This window comes from Syngnathus acus, chromosome 8 (genome assembly GCF_901709675.1).
Source record: "Syngnathus acus chromosome 8, fSynAcu1.2, whole genome shotgun sequence".
NCBI lineage: Eukaryota > Metazoa > Chordata > Actinopteri > Syngnathiformes > Syngnathidae > Syngnathus > Syngnathus acus.
In genome coordinates this window covers 4,483,247-4,506,706 of record NC_051093.1, presented here as the reverse complement: position 1 = coordinate 4,506,706, position 23,460 = coordinate 4,483,247, and the positions used below count along the sequence as shown (strand labels likewise).

Here is a 23,460-nt window from a genome sequence, read left to right as displayed (position 1 = left end):
ATGCACAGAATCTCTCCCTCCCCTGGGCTCATCAAAAATGATGCCGGCGCGCTCGCGGACTGACACATGGAGATGGATGTGCAAACACCCGCCGCACACACCTCTCTCGCACTTTCGCCTATTTGCATTCATTTCACATCCAAGCCGACGAAACACACGTCCGATTTTGCAGTTGCCGCACGTCCGGGGTGGCACTCGAATCCCGCCACTTGCGCATGCCGACCAGATTGGCGGGTCAACGCGGTTAAAGCTGACGCGGTCTGTCAACACATCCGTCTCTAACCCCGATTACTTGCTCGCTCGGGTTGGCCCGCCCGTGCCCTGACTTTGCCGTTAAGCAACAGGCGGCATGCGGGCGCACTCGAGCTGAACGGGAGTCAACGACAATGGATACTGAAGACATTTTTAGAGTTGCTGAAAGTCAAATTTCCTGCCGGACTGATATATTCAGGTTAAAAATCGCCTAGCCAAATTAGCTATTAGCCTTTGGATTATGCTGATCTTCATGTAGCAGCAAACGGCTACAGAGAAGAACATAAAAACGGATTGATTGCTCGCTTGTTTTACATTTACGGCCTCAAAGTGTTTTACATACAAATATTGACTGTAGTTATGTTTTTACTACCGTGTTAGCATCGATTAGCGGCACACTAGCACACAGTTCAGGCTGAGCATGTTCAATATACTTTGGGAACGAAATCCGTCCAGCGGCCGTGTAATTGTTACGGGACAGTGACGATGATCTGGGATGAGCTCCCCAGTCATTCCACATGATTCTACTTGTCCTGTTGTTTGCTACTCCCCCAAATCTGGGTTTCTCAGCCATTGTTCCCGCGGGCACTCTCCTTTCTCTCCGTCACACGCCTCTCAGCCGCTCCGTTGCTTCATTAAGCCTCCTCCAAGGATGACACAGACCCTCAGCTCACCTCATCTCCTCAAACTCGCCGTCTTTCTCTTCTCTTCATAGCGATTGCTTTCAATAAAAGATTTAGAAGCTCCTTTAAGTGCTAATCAGGTTGTCATCCGTGCAGGCCAAAATCAGAGGCCGGATAAATAAAGGCTCCTCTGTGCTGGCTGGCAGCTCGCTGCGCTTAAATAGGTGACACCGGAGTGCATTCTGAGCACGGCGGATCGATGCCAGAGGCCCCCGGGGGTCCCCCTGAAACGATGAACCCAGACAAAGTTTAGCGCTCGATAATAGCACGAGGACGGGCGGCTCGCTCCCTATTTTCAGATGAACTCTCAGCGGGCTCGTCCTCCCGCGTCCCCTCTTCCTCGCTCGTTTCGTGACGGGTTCTTTTTCAAGCGAGCGGCATCAACATAAAGCGGCGGGCCAAAGCGTTCGCTTTTGTTGACGCGCGACGTGACGCCGTCGCACAAGCCAAGGGGAATCGACACGGCAATCATGGCCGTCATCTTCCTGCAATCCCCGACCGTCGCCATCATCTCATCGCTTCCCGCCACTGCCAATTTGCCGCATCGCCCGATCTCACGCTTGGACATCACTCAAAATAGCCCATCGCCGTCCCTGACTGTCGCCTGCGGTGTCATATCGCTAAGCGCCGTCGTACTTTCTTGTCCAATAGATCCAGCCTCAAGCCTGGACGGACAGATGTGCGCTATCGCTGACCCCACGCCAAGACGCCGTCGCCCCGCAGTGGTCCGACTCCACTCTCCCTCGCATTAAAAGCTCTTCAACCCCACCAGGGTAATCTAAAAAGGGTCGACTGTTCCTCCCTCTGTGGTTCCTTTGCCTGGCTTTGATTTTCTGTCCATCAAGGGGGGGAGGGGGTTCTTGGATTAGCACTCTCTTGTTTATCTGCTCGTCCGGTTTTATCTATCGCTAAGCTATCCAGTGCGCCTCCGTGGCCCCCGCACTGCATTAATCCGCTATCAGCCAAAGCATCCATCCATCCATCCATCCATCCATCCGTCACCCCGCTGTCTATCACGTCAGATCCATCATCCGCCCATCTGTCTCGGGCAGCCATCGCTCGGAGATGATCTCCTGCGGGAGAGCCGAATTGGCGCGGCGAGAAACGGCGAGCTCGGAGGGACGATTCTGACCTTGGCCTTCTCTTCATTTTCTTTCTTTCTCCCTCGCTGATGTCACTAGCCGCTTATTAGCCGGCGCGTTTGTTCCGTTTTAATTTGTTTGTCCTACCCGGCTAACGAGTGCAAGCGCAGGGAGCGATAGCGGCTCCAGACAGGGGTCATAAATCCCGTAAAAGCAAGATGTCTTTGTCTTCCTCCACTATATGGCGGTCTGTGGTTAAAACATAGCACACTTAGCAAGTGTTTGTTAATATTTTCCGGAAGGGTCTCACAGATTTCTAGCCCCGCTCGAGCAAGGAGCCGCTCGCCCCTCCCACACCTGAACCAGGGTGAACGGGATACGATCTAAAGCCTCCCAGCTTTAAAACGGCTCAATATGGAGTTTCATCAGAGGTCATTTATATTTTCATCCGTATCATGCCGGGCGCCGGGGTGGAGCGGTGGACGACTTGCGGTGTAAACAAACGCACTTTTGGAGCAAACGGCACATGTTTAGTTCGTGTGAAATGTAAATGGTCGTCGAGCGGATGTGGGCTGAAGTAGCGTGATTATTCCGTGTCGCAAGCGAGGGCAGAGCAAATTGTTTTTGGATGAAAAGGAACACGAGAGGGCGGGGGCGGGAAAATGCATGTTTATGGAATGGAACAAGTCAAATGTAAGCCTTGTAGGACCAAACGGAGAAGATTTGTGTGAATTAGAAAACCTTTAACCTGTTTACTGGGAACAAATCAAGGCAACCGCAGTTCGCAGTAACTCGATTGGGAGCGTGCAGCTGCCGGAGACAAACATGATTTGTTTGATACTGAACGGCCGGGTGATTTTTTTTTTTTTATTCTCGCTCGAACAATGGAGAAAGGGAGGGGTTGCGACAATGTTTTTGTTGTGATAATCATTTTACGGCGTCCTCGAAGGGCGGAACACGAAAGCGGCGCCGAAACGCGCTGTCGGGCTTTGTTTGCGATGACACCTCGAGACGAAGCGCCTCGCAGACAAAGATCGATTTGAAGGTTATGCAAATGAGTTTGGCTAATTTCTAACGAGCTAATCTTGTTAGCGTGCGGCTGCGGTCGAAGCGTGGCTTTAAGATTGCGTTACCTGAGCCCAAGCGAAAAAGCTTCGAGGGAGTTGAAGGTGAATTAAAGAAGCATCCGCAATCTACGATCATAATAAAAGCCTTTCTGAAAAAGCACACAATGCCAAATGGAGCGCAATGATTTCTTTCTTTCACACACTTATGGAAGGTATTCATAAACTGCACTCTCCCTGTATATACGTATCATATAGGAGAGTTTGTTCAAGTGGGAAGCTAATGCACATAAAATCACATCGCGCAGATATCCAACTCAAGGCCGGCCACATCATCTGCTTTCTCCTCGAGCAAAACTTTCAAAGTAGTTTCCCGACAAAAAAAGATTTCAAGTCTATAAATGATGATATATATACTGCTCCAGTACGAGCTGTTTTGCTAATCAGAGTGACACGAGTCATAGCAAAGTGCAGAAAATCACTGAAAGTTCAGATTCCGAGGTCCGGAAGAGTAATATCAATGGCCCCGCGGTTTCCCACGCAACACGGGGGAGCCAGACGAGTGAAGCCTCTCCTTTTAGAACTGTAATGAGCCTAAACAAACACCTCCAAATAAATGTTCCCCATCAGCAGGCGGCGGAATCAGATGAGACAGCTGTCAGAAAGCATCATCCGTCCACAGTTAGTTCTAATTAGGCCGCTACTTTCCCGCCTTTGACAGGTACCGCTCAATCGCCGCCTCGGTGCTACGTCGGGGCCCCCACCGCTGTTACACAATGACACCTCTCGCCGCGCGCACAAGCGGGCGGGAGCGCTCACGCTGTGCGCCAACGCCTGCTTATTTTGCAAAATAGATGGGAAAAGCCTCATCATTAAGGGTTTGGCCATTTCCTGCATTTGGCACACACCAAAGTGCGCTGACAGGAAGAACGGTTCATTCTGCGAGGAGTATAATTAGGTGGCTGCAAAGTTTGCCATTGTTGATTAACTAGGGATTTAAAACAGGAATTTTTAACAACAAAAGAAAAGTTTCAACCTGCCAAAAAGAGGACTGGAACCTGATAGAAATATAGAAAATAACTGAACTCTGAATGCTAACTAACTTGTATACCGGCTAAGCTAACTAGCATTAGCAAGGGTAATTAACATTGAGTATTGAGTATTAAATTATTGAAGCAGGTTTGAATAGAAAGAGGCGCTTAGGCGGCTACATAAAAATATTTTTTTAAACAGGCTAACCTTATTAAAACAACTTGTTTGGAGTAAAAATATTCTGAGGACAACAATCTTTAAATAATCAAAAATACGTTTTTTCAATTAAAAGTAAATCTTCTATTAGTTACAACGTTTTAAAAAATCGTAGCAAATATTTATGGGCGCAGTCTTCTACGGTTTTGATTGTCATTTCATTACCTTTTGAATAAACAAAAAAAAATGTTTAGGTTGCAGAATCTGTCGCTCATATCGCATGCAGACACGGAACACCAACACTCACTTAACCCCACGACGCCTTGGCGACATTGTTTTGTACACAGCGAATTAATGAAGGAGTGGACAAATAGCTGTATAAATACTGCGGATAAACGATCGATAGCGTACACTCAATTCATTCCGAGTTCAGAGACGCGCGGCGCGGTTCCCATTGCGCACTGATTAAACTGGCACCGCATTAATTCAGCCAATCAATAAGATTTTCTAATAAATCAAGTCGCACCGACCATTCCAGCCAAGCGGTCAGCGAGAAGACATTAGAATTCTCCTCGCTGCCGTTCCCCAAGGGAATAACGCACTTGTTTTTTGCCATTTGGAATGAAAGGGATTCATCAATTAAACAATAAGCGAGCCGCGCGTCATAATAAAAAACACGCCGGTTCGTCAATAACGCCAGTCGGCCGTGCGTGAAGGAGCAATACGTCTTCAACTGCGACCTGTTCAGATTTACTGCGTTAATGTTAACGATATTTTCTGGAGTACACTCTCTGGAATTTCCGCTAACAACCCATGCTAAAGTAAAATATCATGCGAATGGTTGTTTGAATGCATCTGAGTGTGTAATAAATCGATACAGCAGCTTTAACAACCTGACAATCTTTTTTTTTTTTAAACGTCACAAAAGGACTACTGCAGCCTCAGTGCTATCTTTGTACTTGGAAAGACTTGCTCCTGAGGGGTGGAGGTGGAAAAAAAAAAAAAAAAAACAGGCTACTTCCGCCTGTTTGTCCAGAGCTCATTACCGCGGCTTCTGTGTGCTCCAGGGTTAAAGTGCAGCTGTGGGAAAGCTGGAATGATTTTTTTTTTTTTATTATTCCTATTATTTTGTCGTTCAATATCCAGCAGAGACGTGTAAAAAGTCAGGCATTTACTGGGTAAACAGGCAGTAATGTGGAAAATATAACATAGTTTGTCATGCTTGCAAACATGTGCATTCATGTATCAAATCAGCCTCAAAATAAAAAGTTAGCATCATTTTGCTAAACATTATATGACACAACCAATTTCTGTAATAAATTATTATTAGCCTACATTTTTTTTGTGCTAGGATATTAGCCAGTTAGCGACCAACAATTGGAGGTTTGCGCTTTATAGGACCTACAGCAGCTTGTAAATCCCAGTGAATTGAATTAAGAAGATCAAGTAGATGTATTAATAATGCAGTCGGCCGGCCGGCCGGCAACAAAATGGACATATGGACGGGAGAGAAGCATTCGCAAGCGCAACATATGCTGAAGCAGATTGTAAAAGGCAGCGGAGAGGCTTTTAGATACAATTCGAGCGCGGCGGTGGTCAACAAGAGGTGAACGTGCGGCACCGCAAGTGAGGCTCGTGTTTTCATCTCATTGTTATGAAGCGGGAGAGAACGGCGGGCGGGGTTAACACAGGGCACCAGGAGCCAAGCGTCGGCGGCAAAGGGGCAGTCTCAGGTGAGGCCCGCACGGTCCCAATGTAATTATAATCCTTAATTAATCCACCCCGGATGTGATGTGCTCTCCTGCTCGTTGAGCTCACTTTCCATCACGCGGCCTCTTCTGGTGCTCTGCTCTTTCTTTTTACCCCCAGCACACACACACATAACACACACACACTTATGTAGTAGTCCATCAACCAAGTGCTATTTTTTTTTCCTCCCTCACTACTATATTTGCAATTTAATATGCAAATATTTCATTTGATATTTAAGTCCTGTTTGCATTTATTTATTTATTTATATGCACAAATAATACATACACGTTCGTAAGTACAAACTTTATAAATAAATATGCAAAACTGTTTGAAATGCAACTCTAAAATTGTATACAACTGAACTGTACTGCACCGGATGAAAACAAAGATGAAGCCACTGTAACGTGACGCGTAGTTCGAAAATTTAATTCCGTGATTTATTTTTGCGTACCACTAGAGGGAGCTCATGTACCTCCAGTGCTACACGCACTACACTTTGACAATGATGTGTTTAAGGAAAGGTTTGCTAATGCTGGACAAAAAACTTCTGAGAACCTCCATTCTACAAAACAACTCTGAACATCTGTTGCCTGTAGAGAACAGACAGGTAGTCAAAAGCACACACACAACACACACACACTGTTAATACACTGTCTCTCCTAATTTTACAGCCTGACTGAACGTGTCGATGTTGAGCGTTAGACTTTAAAAGGGGTCGTACACGCTATTAAGAAGACGGTTGCGAGGACAAAGAGGTGACAGTATTGACGCCGCCCGCAAGAGCTGCGAGGACCGCCGAGCTCGGGAGGAGGTGGAAGGAAGGAGTGGACTCCTGCCATTAACAGTGCCTCTCCCGTGTTCAAGCCAATTACGCCGGCGCCCTCGTGTCGGGCCGTCAGAAAAACATGGAGATTGATCGGGGCGAGCTATTAGGTCAATTGATCAGCCTTTGCTTTCATTTGCAGGTGACTCCTCTTTTTAAAGGGGACATGGGGGAAGCTGCTTTGACTGATGTCAATTGTGCATTTGTTGCTCAAGCGGCAACCACGGAAAACCAAAAAATGGCACAGAAGCGGTCGACTTTCCCAAACATTCATATTGGTTGGTCTTTTTTTTTGCTGTTGGCTTCCTGCGCGGCAATATTCAATACGGTTTGCTATTAGAGCAACAGCATGGCAATCGATCCTGCAGCTTTAAGAGCGCTGTTGCCCTTCTAAAGCTTTGGCAGGAGCAGCCGTGACCGACTTCGCTGAAATGCCAAACAACCAGTAGGGCAAGGTTATATTGATTCGAGGTGGGGTGGGCCGTCAGGGAAGAGGGGGGGGGGGGGGGGGCGTTTTCTCTAGTGGCGTCAGAAAGAATATTTGCACGGTGCCTTTAAAGCCCATTCAACGTGTGAGAAAACATAGCGATCCGAATAGCGCTTTGGAGATGAATAGTGAAAATCAGGCGGGCGACAAAGGGGCAATCAGAAGTGGCCATTACAAGATTACAGTAACATTGCAAGTATTTGCTGGTGAAAATTGCACCGGCTTTCACTCTGAAAGAAGTCCAAACACAAATGGCGGCAGGCCTGATTGTTCCTTATTGATCGAGCATCAGGGTTGGGGTCTTTTCAGCCGGTGTGGCAGTCAATAGACACCACCCAAATATACCGCTCACTCAATCCCACGTGTTGCCCGCCAGCCCCGTTTGGCTAATTTAACACCCACTCAATTTATGAAAAACAGTCCCTATCGATTCTTTTTTTTTTTTTAATGTGCGCGTGTCCGTGCTCTCCTGTTGTCGACGCTTATTTTCGCCAACGCTGGCGCCAGTGCGCGGAAGGCCGGCAGCCGTGGAATTGAATTAGCACGTGAAATGGGTTCCAGGAAAACTGATCACTCGGAACCTAAACCTCCAGCTTTCAACTGCGGCTTGTCGTGTGCACGGCGACACGACAATCACTGTGATCCGAGTCAAAATGAATCATCGAAATAATTATATGAGTAGGAGTAATACTGTAGTTGAGTAAAAGGATTTTTGCATTAGAACTATTCTGACAAGCATAACAGTATCGACCGCCCTATTGAGGTTGTTTTGCAATCAGGAACAAGAATTTAGAAATTAGAAGAATATTAGATTGCTGTTAATATTATGCAATTTTAAGGAAAATTTGTGTGCTAATAAGGTCAAAAATGATGTATCAAAATTACTAGTGGTATCGTTTTTTGGTATCAGTGACTTCTTGAGAACTAAGTACTCGTATCGTATCGGTCTGGGAAAAAAAGTGGTATCAAATATCCTTGACTTGACTTCAATAAACATAATAGAGTAAATATTCATATTCAACAAATAAAACTACACAAGCACGGGTAAGACGATGTACAGGAGATTCAAAGCCTGAATCCAGTGAGGTGGACAAACCATCCACTACTGGCCCCAAATGACAAAAATAAAACAAAACAAAAAGGAACACATTACAAAAGCACAATTAGCCATTTTAGCTAGCAATGACTTGTGGCGTAAGCTGTTTTTGTTCAACACTGAAGCGCAATAAACCGTTGATCCGATGGCAACGGCCTTCCCGTCCTGCCTCACCAGAGACGCCGCTCGCCAATACGAGAAGACAAACCGATAGCTGCTCTTTGTTCCCAAACTATCTGGAGACAGACTGTAGCGGAGAAAATGCACACAACAGCTCACAATACGCCGCACGGCATCCATCACAGACGCCTGCAGTCTAATTGGAAGGAATTGCTGGTGGAAAACTCCCTAATCACTTCTCGCAATTAAAACACTTAAATCATTAACGCTTCTGAAAAGAAATCGCCGACAAATATCATGAAAACCCGGTTCGCTACGAAGACAAAATGACTTGGTTATTTATTTGGGCAGCGGAGAATAGAAATTAAAAAAAAATCCAATTTGCACAAGGATTGTTATGAATAGATTATAATTGCAAACAATCGTCAGAATTACAGAGAATCAATACAGAGCACGGACGTGATTAGCACGAAAATAACTTCCTCGGAGGTCAGCTGGACAGAGGCATGAAATTTTACATATATATATTTTTTTATTTTTTTTTTATTAACTTTGGGCTATTGGCCTAAAAGGGAGCTAGCATAAAATGAAACATAAAAACACGGCAGTGTTTTTAGAAGGCACAAAGAGTACTGATGGAAATTTTATGACTTAAGTGACATGTTTGTGAGTCAGACTGTGAGATTTGAAAATCAAAACGCTGCCCAGATGGTCCGCATATTTGTGGAATTGTTGCATCGCCGCAAGACGTTATTATGTTTTTAATTAAAACTGTTCGGCGAGCTCAAAGGCCAACGTGACTTGAAAACTTTTTCAATGCGTCCGTGAAAGCTCACTGACAAAAGTCTGACTAAAAAGCTTTTTTTTTTTTTGTGTGCCTCCAATAAATGATGATTATTCTTTTCAGAATTTTAAGCCTGGCCTGGATTTTAGAAGCCTTGCATCACTCGGATTCACGTGGAGGGGGACAAAAAAAAAATAACAACGTAGCTGTCCTGAGGACATGAAGGAAATTCAGTGTCGTGGGTCAATTTCTGAAATTCATATTAGTGGCTGTCTTTCTGATGATTTCCTATTAACATATTCATCGAGGAAGCCTTGTTAAAAGAGCTGTAGGGGGAGCGCATGCATATTAAAAGACGTGGAAGGAAACAAGAGGATTCACTTTTGGGACATTTCACCTCCATTTATGTATGCGTCTAAATTAAAAATGTAGAAATGTGTGTGCGCACATCTGCCTTTTGCACGGCTGCTCGCTCACCCGCGCGTGAGCGCAAAGGCGGCAAATGAATTTAGCATACGAGCAAAAAAAATGATATAGGCCGTCTATATTTGCTCCATCCTCTGGCAACAGAGTCGGCCAATCGGACCAGGGCAGTGTTTCGATCGTGAACGGCAATAAATCTAATTACGGCCGGTGACTTATTAAAAGTCTGACGGCCATTAATGCCATGCTAATGTATGAATATTATTCAGCCAGAGAGAAGCGAGAATAATTTTTCTGATAGTGATGTGACGCACAGACAAGAAGGTGGGGAGGCAGGGAGAGAGGTGGGGGGGGGGGGGGGGAATAAATCCCTCTGTCTTCCTAGGGAGGGCGGGTTTGGCAGTAAACCAATTCCGAGTCTGGCTTCTTGAACGGCCAGATAACGCCATCAGACAGCTCCAATATTGCTATTTTTTTTCTTTTCTTCTTTTCTAGCACCTGAAGAATTTGAATTTCATTTAACAACCCCCCCCCCCTCCCACCTTGGAATAGACACGCCAATTGTCAGAACCGACACAATGTAGCCTGGTGAAATGAGTAAAAGGAAATAACATGCCTGGCTTGCTCTCTTTCTGTTTTCCTACCTACCTACCGCTTCAATTTTATCACAACAACACCAAGACAAAAGGTTTAATTTCTTCCGTGGGCCGCCCGTGCCTCTCTTTTTTTCCTTCATATTTTTATTACATATTTTATTATGCAGGGGAATTAGATCAGCATAGCTTCACCATGTGAACCCCGAGATGAAATGTTTAATTACTGCGCGGAAGAAGAAGGAGCTGGTGTGTGTGTGGGGTGGGGGGGGTCTTTTTTTCCAGGCTTATTCTGCAGCCAAACAAGACATTTGTCAACCTCACCTCCATTTTTAGACTACTTTGCCAAAGTTAAAAGGGAAATTAAAGTACAACTCAATTTGCCATGGGGACGTTTGTCAAGGACTCTTGTGGCCCTTCTCTTTCTCCCTCTCTCTCTCCCTTTTCCATCTCTCCTCCTCCTCCTCCTCCTGCCGAGGGCAAGCGGCCCACAGGTCATGATTTGACAAGGTGGAGGATTAATGGTGTACTCTGTACGGGATGTTGAGAGTAGTTCACTTTGTGGCTCTGCACTGTAAATTCAAAAACACTTCTAGGGAGTATGGGGGGGGGGGGGGGGCGCTACGGTGAAATATTCTGTGCACGCTTGCCCTTGTTGGCTGCATTAAAAGAAAGCCCATCTTTTGCATATCGGAGTCCATCTATATTAATAATGTATAAACGTAACACAAGCCCAGTCGGAGAAGTCGATGCACATACGTCACATGAAAAAAATCACAAGAATGAAAAGCGTCCTACCTGTGGTCGTGCAATGTGCTCTTGCTGGGGAAGCTCAGTGTGGCTCATTCATTCGTTCGTTCATTCATTCATTCTGGCGTCCCGCCTCACTTTCTTGCAGCTTCTTCCTTGCTCTCTCCTCCTCTCTGGATGCCACCTTCGTGCGGATGCATACGAATGAAAAATGAACGGCAGCCTGATGTCTTAAAGGCAAAACAAAATTGCCCCCTCCACCCAAAAAAAAAAAAAGGTAAAAAGTCAAAAAATAGGTAGTTTAGGGAAGGGAGGTTTGGCTCCTCACTGATAAAAACGCGCCCGTGCGGGCATCAAAAATAAACAACGACCGCATCGTCCCGCTTCGGGAAGGACGCGCAGTGGGCACGCAAGTTAGCGTCATACGCAACAACACAATAATAAGTCTTGTTTTTTCTTTGGGTTGAAATGTCCTTGATTCCGGAGAGTGTGTGCGGTCTCCTCGACCGCTCGCAGCCTCAAATGAGAGGCGATGAAGAGGCAAAGCGAGCAGGAGGGGAAGGAAGGACGCAGCGTGTGCGCTCTCTCTCGCTCTTGCATGCGCCGAAACGCTGCGCACTGACGCACACACTCGCGGGATTCTTTCCCCCCCTCCCGCGGTTAGTCAACAGACAGCTGACACACACAAGCTGCCTCACACATACACACTTGCACTAAAAAAAAAAAGAAGAAATTCTCAAGCTCCTTTTGCACCAGTGCACTTCTTCGTCGGGCTGACATTCGAAGCTGGTGGCGCCTTCTCGTCGTCTCATTTCCAGTTGTGAAACGCCCCCCAATGTCCAAAAAAGGAAAACGTAGATGACACTTCCGCCTGTCAAACTGTTCATGTGCATTGTGCAGGATTGACCTAATAGTTTTAATATAATAGTTTTAGTCAAATAAATGTGCACCAAAAAAAAAAAAAAGTCAACCCTCCTATTCAAATACTGCGAAGCAAGTGTTATCATAATTTAGCTCGGCACTTGATGTCTGCAGGGCAAACAAAAAGTCCAGAGTCCTTTCGCTGTACTGTTTGGGTAGGTGGTGGAACCGGCGCGCTTGTGAGTCAGCGGGTGACGAGGGAAGCTACTCAGCGGCCCCTTGCGCGTGTTTGCGTGCATGCAAAAGCTGCCGCATGCGCTCTCTTGCTCTTACTCAGCACTTTAACGCGGGGTCATACATTACAACTGCCACTACGTTTATACGCAGCGGGGACGACAGCAAAGGACTGAATTAAACGACAATAACCTTGCCAAGCTCATACATTCGGATAAACAGCAGTATTTGCTTTCTAAACACAAGATAGGTTACGCTGCCAAATGGATTTATCCAATTGAAGTATCGTCGGCGTTTTTTTTTTATTTGTCGGGTTCTATTAGGACTGCAAACGGAACGCTGAAATAACCGGATTGGACTTGATACGTCTTGAGTCTGTGTATCTCCAATCCTCTCAACTGACCTTCACGGGCAACAATGTACTCTGCAGCACACACATGAGAAATACTTGAACGATAAATGATGTGTGTGTATGTGTGTGTGAGAGAGAGAGAGAGCATGAATGCACTTGTGTGTGAGATCAGACGAGACTCCAGGGTAAGCCCCCGCGGACTGGTTTCCCACTCCCAAGCAAAACGTGAACACATTTCCAGTGTGTACCCACAGTAGGTTGTACATCCCACCCTCTGGTCTCTTAGCAACAACAACAGTGACGACACAATGCCAACACTATTGTTCCGTCGCCACGATTAAATAGTACACAATTGCAACCCTTGCTCGGTGTCTATTCTCTGCCGACGTAGTAGAAAGCCGGATTGCCAGCATTCAGGCAGCTGACAGTAAATCTATACAATATCATGTAGGACACATTCGGTGCTGAAGATGTTTGTATTCCTTGCGAGGCGTAACAAGTCTAAGTGACAGATGTCGGCGGCGGGGTACGTGACGGCTACCAGTCGTGACTCGCTTACGCACAGTTGAGCGCGTTGCTCCTCCTTTCTGTCATCCAGTCACGCCCTATTTTTTTTAAATGTATTTTAAAAAAAAAATGTGCATCATGTTGTCGTTTTAACCCAAAACACAGATAAACTATTCTATACATGCTATACATACATACACATAGATATACAATGAAGTCACCGTTTAATCGAATGCGACTCGACTCTCATCATCGGCAAATTGGGAAAAAAAAATGGTCAAATTAAGCTACGTTTCTTTATAGTTCTGAAAAGTCTTTTGCTGAAGGGGAGACGATCGGGATCGATCCCCGAAATAAATTGATTGTTGACATTTTTAAACCGGCTAACAAAACCTTTTGCAAAGCAAAGGTCAGCGGCTTCAAATATCATCATCTATCCATCCACAACATTCCGATTGTCATCTACAGTAAGCACACAACTATTATGGCGACTCTCCAATATTAATATTGTAGAGGATATTATATTTCGCGACTCCTTGTACAAACGGGCTTTGGCATTGATAGACGCGGCCCTGAATCACAGTCGCATTCAAAATGACCTCCGATTGTCACATCATAATAGGTTTTGCTGCTTTCGTGCAGATGTCACTTGATAAAGAAAAAAAATATACAAGCGGCGCAGGCAAAATGAAAGCAAATCTAAAGATAAGAAAGTCACCGTTGTTTCTCATTGTGGCGGTTTTATCGCGCAATCTCGGCTTTGTTAAAACTAATTATTCTCATTCGCCCGTTTTCCATCTTCTTTAGCCGAGCGTCGGTTGTTTTTGTCTTTTAAAGTATATTAAGGCCGGCTGCCATTTTTTTATTTGTCCCCCCTCATGTTTGGTGAATGTCAATTTCTCCGAGTCAGGGTTCACGTTGAAGCAGCACGGCTGTTTACGCGACACCTTTAGCCTGTTTGCAAGCGCCTTCTATTTTTACCAGCAGACAGCTTTCTTATTTAGCAATGATTGGAAAATTATCTCCTGTAGCACAAAACGGCAGATATGTTGTGCTTGTTAGAGGCTTTCTGGGGTTACAAATTCTCAAACTGTTTACAGAAATGATCACAGTTGTCGAGAATACTCGTGGAAATAGTGGCTGTTATTGGCACACGTAAACTCCATGCTAAAAATAGTCACTAGCAATATGTTTAGCTAGCTTTGTTTAGCTTCGCTTCATTCGGGGGGGAAATAATGATAACAATACTCAGTTTAAACTCCTGTGTGAATCTGAAACATCTATAATCTGATATTTTTATTTGTGTTAACTGCAATAGATTTCAATTAGCATTAAAAATGTATCTCTTAATTATTTGTACTTCCTGATTTGCGTAAATTAGCTATTAGCGGCGGGGCTCGGTCTGTTGTCCAACGCAGCCCTTTGTACGAATCCCCGCATTGTGCTGGGCATGCTGATGTTTTCTAAAAGCATAACCAAAGACATATTTTCATAATAAAAGGATCAATATCCTATTTGTGTTGGCTGTTGGAGAAACATGAAAACACTTTGGTGCGCACTCAGCATCCCTGGAGGAAGTCTTTTCGGGGGGCTTTCATGCATGCCCTTTATATTCGCCGTTGAAGGAGGCCTGTAGGCGTAGATATGAGAAAGAAGAAGAAAAGGGAAAAAAAAAAAAAAAAAAGAACAACCTGCATGGCATTTCCAGGAGTGCAATGGGAAGGAAGCAGCTGAAAAAGAGTTTAAGGGTCCAACAAAGCCAAATAGATTTCGGCAACGGGAGCCGGCAAAGCGTCGGTGTAACATCTCGGCTTTTATGCGGCAACCCCGCGACCGCTGAAGCGCTCCTTCCCATCATGCACTTTCATCGTTTTCACACCACACGTGCACGATAAAGACACCTCCGCCGTCGCCGCCTCGATCGGCCTCCTTTTCTCTACGCCGTTCTCCGTGTCTTTTTTTTCCCACTTCTGCGGTCCAACATAGTCCATTATCTGCTTTTAGCACTAATTGGTGTATTAACGCCATGCTGTGGGTGACACAGCCAGAGCGGGGGGGGGGGGGGGAGAAGGGGGATACAGAATGAATGAGAGAGGGTGGGAGTGAGGCTCCGGGGGGGCAGCGTGACTCTGCAGACCGACGAGAGGAGGACAAGGTAAATCTTTTCAGCTGCACAAGTGCTTAAGAACTGGAAGGGGAGGGGCAGGGCACAACTATGAAAGCACGACTGGAATCGCTGTTTATCCCTTTTTTTTTTTGACAAGTTAATAGCTTTTCCAAGGCCTTGAAATGTCATCAATCTTGCCAATTTTGTCAGGCACGTGTCCTGGTGAAAATGTATTTTAAGGGTGCCCAGCAAAAACGGAATCAGTCAGCCATTTTGATTTGAAGCAGTTTTGAAGCTGAAGAAAAGCAAGAAAGTGAAGCACAAAGCCACCCACGGGTGAACTTTTTGTCGGATTACGTTGATTTAGTTAGAGAGATGTGCGCGCACACACCAGGAGGCCCCCCAATAAAGTTCGTGCCTCAAGTAGCACACATTTACACATTACATTTCCGCGAGTCATTAAAACTGTTGCACAAATGGACGTTCTCTAATTACCTCGGCCGAACGCAAATGCGAGGAGGCTGGTCCGCGGCACCTCAGGCAAGTGGAATAAATAACAGCCCACCACTGATCTCCACCTCCAGCATGCCCCGCCTGCCAGCGCAACTATTTCTGTACATCATGCACAGGATCTACTTAATATAATAACTAATGTGATCATTTTGATATACTGTGGGGGTGATTTCATATTCTACTATAAGGAATAAACAGTAATCGTGGAACATTATTTAATTAAACTCAACAAATAAATTCTTTAAACAATTATTCGATTACCGTATTTTCCGAACTATAAGGCGCACCAGATTATAAGGCGCACCTTCAATGAATGGCCTATTTTAAAACTTTGTCCTTATATAAGGTCCACCGGACTATAATGCATCCTGTCAGATTTTTAATCCAAATCAAATCATTCTCCATTTTATCTTTTTTATTTCAACTTCAGACGCAACAAATTACTTTATAATCACAAAATAATGATCCATAGTCTTTTTGATTCATGATTCATAGTCTTCAGCGGGCCACTTATAATTGATTTCATGACACAATGCTTTGAGCCAGTTTAAATTTAGGAATTTGGTCCATATATAAGGCACACCGGATTATAAGGCGCACTGTCGGCTTTTGAGAAAAGGTGCGCCTTATAGTCCGGGTAATACGGTAATCGAATAATCGAGTTTAAAAATATTCTATGGTGACAGCTCAATTTTGTAAAGAGGTAGCTGGCAAAATATGACTCATTTATGTAATGTCTGATTTATGGGCAGGAAGTCCACAGACTCAACTATTTGTATGCAAGACATTTAAAAGGCAATTTCCCATAATATGTCGCCGTTAAGGGATGGAGCAGAGCTCTGCTTTATTCTCATCACATGCAATGAAGCAATGAATCCACGCGCACGTAATGATATGCAGCGACGGGAGCACAGGTGCACGTTGGCCGCGCTGCAGGGGGGTCCGGATGCGTGCCTCGCAGGCGACTGCTTGGTGACGCGCGGATCAGAAGGCGCATTCGCATCATGTGACAGCGACGAGTCTGCGGGCTGATTATTCAGATAAGCGGATTCATCCCGGAGGGCGGAACAGAACGAAGGCTGGGTGTTTTGTTTATTACCATTAAGCTCCGTTTTTCTCCGTCCTTGCTCGGTGCGCTCGCATTCCGCCCCTGCCGGCGCCCGCGCAGCCAACTTCTCAAATACGTTAATTTACTCGATTATTTCCAATAGTGGCGCCACCGCCGCTTCTGCCGCCATCGAATTCACTTGTTGATTGACGGCAAAGGCTAATTAGAAGAGGAAGGGGAAAAACCAAAACCCCCTCAAATGTTAATCACCGCCGATTGGCGTCAGAAAATCGTTCGCCGACTCATGTTTGACTCGACGGGGCCTTATGAGCGCGAGGGTGCACTTGAAAGTTTTCAGATTCCTAACATTCCAAGCTCAAAGATTTTCTTCATCCGCCTGGAGAAAAGGGTGCGAGCGTTCAAAGAGAGCGCTTGAATCCATCAAGGGTGCCATGTCTGTGCGCCTTTAGCACATTTATTTCAAGGTAGCGTGCTCTCACTTCAGGTTTTGAGGTGGGGAGAAAGAAAAAACAACTCCACAGCAGCAGGCGCAGGAATCAATGAGGAACTGCTCTGGAGCTTAATCGAGAGACGAGCTAATCCAAATGAGTCTTGTTAAAACATTTTTCAACAAAACAACAAACACAACATGGCCGCCGAACATGGCCGGCGTGGTTTTCCCGTCATCAACCGACCGAGTGCTACCGTTCCATATCATCAAGAAAATTCTGAAGGATATCTACCATAACGTTCGCCTATGGATTCGGAATGGATGTCTATTTTTAGCGACAAGCCACTCTCCAGCACTTGATCCAATCCGCCTTCTTCAAACTTATTGATATTGTTTTGTCAGTGGAGTAGCCCTATTGATTATGCGAATAGTATCCAAGCTTGAAGCAAGGTTGGGCCACAGGTCGTCCAATGTTTATCGTTCCCCCTATCGGCACTCGACGCGTTGCAATTTTCAACCGATTGTTCTCGATGCCAATCAGCGAGCTCTTCACTTATGCGGCATTGAAAGATACCATTTGAAGCTCCAAACAAGCTGATTAGATCAATGCGCGTAGTCCTTCTTCAGCCGAGCGAAAGAAGCGATGGACGAGGGGAGGGGGGGGAGGCTCTGTTCTCCAACAACCGCAATTACTGTACAATAAATGCGTCTTTGTTCGAGTGTAAAAGAAGAAAATCAGATAGCTCGGGTTTTTGTAGCCGGCGAGTGATGCTGATCAAAACAGAATATGTCGGAATATTTTGGAGGGGGAAAGACGGAATAAATTTGTCCTGTTGGTGGGGAGGTTAGCTACCTGGGCGGTGCTTCCTTGTGACTTCCCTTAATGGCATTAGAGTCTTAATGAGTTGTAATTGGAAGGCGATTAGTATTAGTTTTACTGCTGGCAAATTGGCGGAAAATGTGGAGGGAGTGGGGGCGTTGATACGGGGGGGGCGCTAAAGGATCAGTGGCGTCCTTGCGGCGAGCTGCGAGTAAAGGTGAAGAGCACGAGGCACCATTACGACAATTAGTGCCGTGCATTAGAGCAACAACGTGGCTTTGGTTCCATTGATTGTGCCCATTTGAGCCTCACGGTGCTTTTGTGTATTTCGGAATTTTTTTTTCTTTTCTACCTTCCATTTCTCATGAGCGAGCGGGTGAAAATCTTCTTAAACCAAATTTGCAGTGTAATTTGTGCGGTCGACGGGCGGTCAATCAATATTAGAGAAACGCAACGAGCCGACGCTCAAAGCTGGGAAAGCCGAGCGGCGGGCTTCTCATCCGTGTAGGCGCTTCAAATATTTGGGGTTTAATGACACGTGCAGCTAACTGGCCCGGATTGAGCCATTTGGAAAAAATGGATTCAAACCTGCTGCGCTGTTCAAACAAAATTCATAATGTATTAATGGCCGAATTTTTTATTTTTTTGCAGTCAACGATAACGTGACGACAGTCTAGTCGACATTTGATCAAAGACGTGATTGATATTTTTTCAAGCTCGCTGGCTCACCCATCATGCTAGGTTGCATAAGCTCCGCCCCCTGACTTATTCCTCCAATCATTGCTTTTCCTTTCACATCCAAACACCTTCGCTGCCTTGCAGACAATCGTAAAACGAATACTCATTCCCGTAACACGACATGATTTAATCAAATCTCTAATTAAAAAAAAAAAAAAAAGTACAATTTAGTCGAATGGCTGAAGTAGAAATCTGTTTCATCGTGTTTCAATTGGCTAGCAACCAGTCCAGATTGGAAAATAACTATAATTTAAATCGGAAGTAACTCGATTTTGATGATGCACTGTGGTCAAAATACAACAGCATATTTTGCTAAATGGCAGTCAAAATGTTATTCTATTACCCGTGCGAGGGCATCAATTACCATCCAGCTGCGGTATTGGAACTCGTTAGATTGTGGGGGTGTAACTAATGAAGTGACACATGCAGTAAAAAGCTATATATAAAGATGCATGCAATGAGTAAACAACAGTAATTGCCCCCCTTGCCTCTGACAAAAAAAAAAAAAATGCCGTGGACCAGCAGTGATTTAAAGGCAGACACAAGAGACAAAACAGTAAATTAGGCTTCTATGAGGCATCATTTCCTGTTCTTCTTAAGCACTCGCTTAATTGCCATCCTCACCTGAGCAATTGTATCATTTCCTGTATTTTTTTTCTCCTCCTCTACCCACAATATGAGTCTATAATGAGCTGTGGGTGTCCCCCAAAGCCGGGCCTGGCGCTCGGAAATAGGCTTTCGCTAATTTACCAATTACAGTGGAAGTACCCCAAGTCCGCAGCCCCCCCCACCCCCAAAATGATTGTTCAATCTATGCAGTGATCATCACTCCAAACTTGGCCCGGGCGCACTTGGCTAGTTTTGGTCCCACCTGCACTTTGGATATTACTCCAAGCTGCGAGAACACGGCAAATGTGTCTACCTGGCTAGCGCCGGGTTTTTGAAGTACAGCTGGGACCGCTTTCGCTGACCGGGATGTGTGGAGATGAGAAAACTTATGAGGAGTGGGATAAAGTTAGCGAGCAGCAAAGTGAAAGTTAGCTGGAGGTGCAAATGTAATTTATGGTTTGAGAGGAGAGCGTGTTGTGTTTCTAGCCTTGATTTGCGCCGCCATTAAAACTAAACCTGAGGACAAATAGGAAATAAAATGAAAGAACGGGGAGGAAAAAAAAGAAAAGCCTTGGCGCAGCAAATATCAAGACCTCGGCGTTGCTTGTTATTATTCTGCGTGAGGCAATCAATACGTGGGAGGTCATTTATCAGTGTCTTTTTTTGGGGGGTGCCACGGTCAGTTATATTTCCACCGTGGCAATAAACGCAATCTATAATTCTTTATTTTTTCCCTTTTCGTATCGTCTTGAGATGACAGGCTGAACAACATCTACAGTCAAGTCAAATATTTAGCGTGTAATCGAGGAAAATGACTCTCGCCGATATTCCATCCATTACTGTTTTGACCTTTTGGAAGCTGACATTTATTTGCGGCATGTGATTCGATGAGCATGATTAGAATGACCTAGCAAGAACAGCGGATCAGAACAATTGACTATATTTGAATTTTTCCGTATCTTTTTTTTTTTTTAAATGACTTTTTTTTCGATGCATTATTCAATTGTACGTATTTTGATACCAAATGGGTTCTTGTTCATATGTGACGCAAATCCAGCCACTTTGATGGTGTTAGATCCTCGTACTTTTCAAGATGTGTGAGTCTTTTACAAGTCGTCCAAAAAGCGGCATGTGCTCTCGCAATTACAGTGCATCGCACTTTTTTGCACAAAACCCCAGTGGATTCCCACGAGATGCGTGAAACAGTGTGATCAGGCGTTAGCTCGGGCGCCCGGCTCAGATGTTTGTTGTCAGCCGGAGCGCACGCCGCGCTTCATTGAAACTGCGGAACAATTACGGTTTAATTTAGGAGCGGCGGAATGATGGCACTCCGTCTCCAAATAACATCAAATGGCTGCGCCGGGACCGAGGGAGAACTAATTACCAGATAGGAGAGAAACACTCTGGTTGTGATCTGCGCCGGCGCAATTGTGAGCCCATCTAAATGCTGAGAGGCGCGTTTGTCGCCTCGCAAATGACACGTTCAAAGTCATCACTGACTCTTTACTTAGAATCACTTTGCGCCATCAAAATGAAGCGCTCCTTGCACTCTTTTACTTTGGCTCATTAAAGTAAGCGCCCTTAGAATTGTCCTAGGTTGCTTCCGCTCAAATTCATGAACACAATGGAATTTCTCAGTTTATTAGAAAAGTACATATGACAAAAATTTTTTTATTATTATTATTTTATTTATTATTATTATTATTATTATTAGTTAAGTTACGTTTTATGAGATCACTATATAAAGCCAAATTTAAATTATAAAGACAAATGAGCAAATCTGCCCAAAAACGTTTCTGCCGAGCAAGTCCAACCGATTAATCGATTTAATCAGCTGATTAGTTCTTTTAAAATTTGCTGACGTGCCGATTTTCTTAACACGCATTACAGCATAAGATAATTAAATTAAAGATAATTAAATTAAAACATTAGCGGACTGCCCACAAAAATGCCAAAATATGCAAAGAATGTGAAATAAATCCACACACAAACAAAACCCGCAAAAAATACCAAACAAAATTGCAAGAAAATGCGGATTCTTCTTTGTTGTACAGTTAAACAAATACTAAACGACAATACCCACGGCACATAGCCTGTGATTGATCGGCGACCAATCAGGGTTTAGCCTGCATCACGCATTAACTCAGCCGGGACCGGCTTCAGCTTGCCTCAACCTTGAACAAGAAAGTTTAAGTAGCAAAGAAAATAGATAGATAGCTTCATTACAAAAGAGCAGTGGCACTTAAGTGTGTGTGTCTTCTGTCGTCATGGTTACGCTATTAACCCTGAGCTTTTTTTTCATAACCGGGAACGGGGTGTTGTTTTGAAAAGCCAAAGGTAAAAATCGTCTGTATTATTCATGAGCGCGACAAGATCGTAGGCGGGAAAAAATATCGTAAAATGGGAAAAACTGCACTTGAGACTCATTATGGTCCTGTATCCGGGTAAATATGTGCACTGTGCGGCGGTACTGGAGACTTGTCATCTGGCTGAGAATCCTGGCGGAATGCTGGGAACATCTGGTTCCAATGAAAGCCTTTTTGGGGATGTTTCAAGTCATTGTGCAAGCAAAAATGTGTGTGCGTGCGTGTGTGTGACTTAAGAGTAAAGGACTCTCGCTTTCTCTCACCTTCCATGACAGATTGATAATACAGATGAGAAAAACAACACAAGAATAAAAGCAACGGGTGTGGTTAGGGTGGTGGGGGGGGGTGGAGTGTGTCGGAAAATAAAACAACACATTCTGGGAAGCTGAGAACATGAGGCTGTTGGCGCGCGTGGAGCAATGTTGGCTGCGTAATGGGGTGATGGAGAGTTCAGGATCGTGCAGGAATAGGCGCAGCAATGGATTGCACCAAAACACACGTAAATGATCTACTGGAAAGAGGACTGAATTAGAGAGAGAGAGGAAAAGAGATTGAAAGAAAAGTTGCGTGAAAAGATGGGAGATGGGAATTGAACAGTCCCTGGCGGCGATTTAGTTGACCCCCCCCTCCCTCTCTCCCCTCCCTTGTTATACACCCACTGTACAAGCCACTTCCTGCTATCATCTATGAACAAAAGAGTATCTTGAGGTCTCGTCAAAGATTCTTGTTCTTATTATTAGGTACACCAGCACAATCTACTTTGCAATAAGATGAAAACTATCGGGAAGGAATTGAATATTAATGCCACCTCATTAGTTATCTTCATTTGACACTGTCAAAGAGAAATTCTTTATGTAAGAAAAGTTGGTTTTTTTAAATGGAGCTGCAGCAGACTGGAAGCAAAGCCCAACAGATGTAAGATCAGTAGAAATAAGGTCAATTTAAAGTCTTCGGAATGTGGGCGGAGCAGAAATTCCAAATCCTTGGCCACCTGAGGGCAGTGTAGGACAGTCTGAGCTTGTCAGTAGAGCCAAAATATTCGTCGTTTTTTGCAGAGGATAAAGCAGTTTGTCTGTCGCCATAAGTTGCTGCACCATTTGTGTTCCTGAAGTTTGCAAATTGCTCCCAAGAACGGTGAGGTAAAAAGACATCAGCGTCAATGTTAAAATACTGAAAACAAAGACAAGCAAAAAGGTGCATAATTCAAGCCGAGCGTTTAGCAGCGCCGAATGAAAGAATAATATTTTGTCCCATTGGTGCATATCAAATGCGTTTTTATTTACTTGTCATTTGCGTTGCAGCATCTTTGAGGGAGTATCTCAGCCTTGCTCTCTCTTCCATATCGATGCTAATGGACAACACGCCCCCCCCCCGACACACACACAACATCCTAATCAAAAATCAATTAAAAACACCTCGCCACCAAGTCTCCAGAGAAAGGCTTTAGGTTGAGGAGTGGAAGAGAAACACTTCCCGTATTCCCTCCAACGCTCTCATGCCTTCCTCTCATACTCCCTCTGCCCTTAAGCTCCGCCCTCCTGTCTACTGGAAGTTGGCAACATGATTTACGAGAATGGAGAACTTCATTTATATATTTTTTTTCTTCCTCTTGCATCCTCTCATTTATTTATTAGATTTTTTTTCTCTCTCTCTTTCTCCCTCTCTCTCTCCCGGACGCCTCTTCCTGTCTCTGGTGCGGATGAGAGTGGGAGAGCGAGGATGGGATTAGATGGAGAGTGGTCTCAAGGCAGACCAGT

At 44.7% G+C, this 23,460-nt stretch overlaps 1 protein-coding gene across 3 annotated transcripts in view; it reads right to left on the bottom strand.

Annotated features, from left to right (window-relative positions):
• adgrl1a (adhesion G protein-coupled receptor L1a) overlaps nucleotides 1-11,947 on the bottom strand; it is an 81,208-nt gene extending 69,261 nt beyond the window's left edge. For 2 of the 3 annotated variants that reach the window (XM_037256688.1, XM_037256689.1), the window contains exon 1: nucleotides 11,146-11,946. The gene's annotated coding sequence lies outside the window, so the exon portion shown is untranslated. Of the gene's footprint in view, nucleotides 1-11,145 lie in introns of all 3 variants that reach the window. The other variant, XM_037256690.1, reaches the window with a different exon arrangement.
• Between the last annotated feature and the right edge of the window lie 11,513 nt (nucleotides 11,948-23,460).